The 2,958-nt window shown below is 61.2% G+C and overlaps 1 long non-coding RNA gene across 1 annotated transcript; it reads left to right on the forward strand.

Moving 5' to 3' along the window:
* Positions 1-1,964, forward strand: LOC121344347. Its single transcript, XR_005953823.1, has 3 exons — positions 1-79; positions 737-836; positions 1,804-1,964. It is a non-coding gene; the product is annotated as an uncharacterized LOC121344347 (long non-coding RNA).
* Positions 1,965-2,958: the final 994 nt, after the last annotated feature.

Raw genomic sequence — 2,958 nt, forward strand, 5'->3', positions numbered from 1 at the left:
GGGGGGGGGGGGCCCCCGCGGGACCCCCCCGGAGCCCCCCCGGCAGCGCCCTGGAGCGGGGGGCGTGGCTGCACGCGCGGTGAGGGGCGGGGCCTCGGGGGCGTGGTTCCGGGGGCGGGGCCTGGGGCGGGGCTTAACAAGGTCGGGGGCGTGGGTTGGGTTTGGGTGTGGTTTGGGGTCGTGGCCTAATCTTTAAATGGGTTTGGGGCGTGGTTTGTGTTGGGTGTGGTTGGGGGCGTGGTTTGGGTGGGGTTTGGAGGCGTGGTTTAGAACTGGGTGGGGTTTATTCTTTGGGGGCGTGGTTTGCCACTTGGGGGCGTGGTTTGGTTTGGGGTGGAGTCTGGGGGCGTGGCTTTGCTTTGGGGGCGTGGTTTGGTGTTTGGGTGCGGTTCTAGTGTGGTTTAGGGGTGTGGTTGGGGGCGTGGTTTGTATTTGGGTGGAGTTCGGGTTTGGGTGTGGTTGGGGGCGTGGTTGGATGTTTGGGTGGAGTTTGGGGGCGTGGTTTGGTGTTTGGGTGCGGTTCTAGTGTGGTTTAGGGGTGTGGTTGGGGGCGTGGTTTGTATTTGGGTGGAGTTTGGGGATGTGGTTTGGGTTTGGGTGTGGTTGGGGGTGTGGTTTAGGTTTGGGTGTGGTTGGGGGCGTGGTTTGATGTTTGGGTGTGGTTTGCTGTTTGGGAGGGGTGGGGGCGTGGTTTGTGGTCGGGGCGTGGCCAACGCCAGGCTCCGCCCCCCCGCAGCTGGTTGGACGCGGGGCGGTCGCTGCTGGAGCAGGGCGTGGCCGAGGATGAGGAGCTGCTGCTGCGCTTCAAATTCCCGTGCGCCCGGGGGGACCCCCAGGTACCCCAAAACACACGGGGACCCCAAAAACACCCGGGGACCCCAAAAACAACAGCTGGGACCCCAAAAATCAGCTCAGGGACCCCAAAAACACCCGGGGACCCCAAAACCCAAAAATCAGCTCAGGGACCCCCAAAATCAACCTCAGGGCCCCAAAAATCAGCCCAGGGAGCCTAAAACACACCTGGGGACCCTAAAAACACAGCTGGGACCCCAAAAACACACCCAGGGACCCCCAAAATCAGCTCAGGGACACCAAAAACAACACCCAGGGACCCCAAAAACACTCGGGACTCCAAAATCCACACGGGGACCCCAAAAACAACACCTGGGACCCCAAAAACATCCGGGGACCCCAAAACACACCTGGGACCCCAAAAATCAGCTGAGGAACCCCCTAAATCCCTCCCATTTACCCCAAAAAAACACCCGGGGACCCCAGAAAAATCTGGGGATCCCAAAAATCAGACCGGGGACCCTAAAACACACCCAGGGACCCCAAAAACACACCTGGGGCACCCCAAAATCAGCTCAGGGACCTGAAAATCTCCCCAGAGACCCCAAAATCATCCCGGGGACCCCAAAATCCCTCCCCAGGTATCCCCAAGCCCCCCCTGGCGGCCCCCAAAGACCCCAAAAGCTCCCAACCCCCCGTGTGCCCACCCCAGAGAGGTTTCGGGGCTCCCCGGGGGTCTCAGCCCCCCCAAACCCTTTGAGGGTCCCTTGGGAGGGTTTTGGGGGTCCCTGGGTGGTGTTTTGGGGGTGTTTGGGGGTCACAGCCCCCCAAATCCTTTGGGGCTCCCTTGGGAGGGTTTTGGGGGTCTCTTGGGAGGGTTTTGGCGTCCCTGGGGGTCTCAGCCTCCCAGACCCTTTGAGGCTCCCTTGGGAGGGTTTCGGGGGTCTCTTGGGAGGGTTTTGGGGGTTCCCCGGGGGTCCCGGCCCCCCCAAACCCCCCCGTGCCCCCCAGGAGGGGCTGCACGCGGCGCTGCTGCAGGAGCAGGCGCTGGGGTCGCTCCTGGCCGAGGAGATCGAGTGCAGCGAGGAGCAGGGGCTGCGCTTCGCTGCCCTGCAGGTACCCCGGAACACCCCGAAAACACCCCGGAAACATCCCGGAAATACCCTGAGAACACCCCGAAAATACCCTGAAAACAGCCCCAAAACACCCCGAAAATACCCTGAGAATACCCCGAAAATACCCTGAAAACAGCCCCAAAACACCCCGAAAACACCCCGAAAACATCCCGGAAACACCCTGAAAACAGCTCAAAAAACACCCCGAAAATGGATGTTTGGGTGGAGTTTGGGGGCGTGGTTTGGTGTTTGGGTGTGGTTGGGGGCGTGGTTTGATGTTTGGGTGTGGTTTGCTGTTTGGGAGGGGTGGGGGCGTGGTTTGTGGTCGGGGCGTGGCCAACGCCAGGCTCCGCCCCCCCGCAGCTGGTTGGACGCGGGGCGGTCGCTGCTGGAGCAGGGCGTGGCCGAGGATGAGGAGCTGCTGCTGCGCTTCAAATTCCCGTGCGCCCGGGGGGACCCCCAGGTACCCCGAAACACACGGGGACCCCAAAAACACCCGGGGACCCCAAAAACAACAGCTGGGACCCCAAAAATCAGCTCAGGGACCCCAAAAACACCCGGGGACCCCAAAATCCCCCCAAGGACCCCAAAACCAACAGCTGGGACCCCAAAAACAACAGCTGGGACCCCAAAAACACCCGGGGCCCTAAAAACCCCCCCAGGGACCCCAAAAACAACAGCTGGGACCCCAAAAATCAGCTCAGGGACCCCAAAAACACCCGGGGACCCCAAAATCCACACGGGGACCCCAAAAACACCCGGGGACCCCAAAATCCCCCCAAGGACCCCAAAAACAACAGCTGGGACCCCAAAAACAACAGCTGGGACCCCAAAAACACCCGGGACCCTAAAATCCCCCCCAGGGACCCCAAAAACAACAGCTGGGACCCCAAAAATCAGCTCAGGGACCCCCAAAATCAACCTCAGGGCCCCAAAAATCAGCCCAGGGAGCCTAAAACACACCTGGGGACCCTAAAAACACAGCTGGGACCCCAAAAACACACCCAGGGACCCCCAAAATCAGCTCAGGGACACCAAAAACAACACCCAG

This window comes from Onychostruthus taczanowskii, unplaced genomic scaffold (assembly GCF_017590055.1).
Source record: "Onychostruthus taczanowskii isolate IOZ18803 unplaced genomic scaffold, ASM1759005v1 scaffold630, whole genome shotgun sequence".
Taxonomy (NCBI): domain Eukaryota; kingdom Metazoa; phylum Chordata; class Aves; order Passeriformes; family Passeridae; genus Onychostruthus; species Onychostruthus taczanowskii.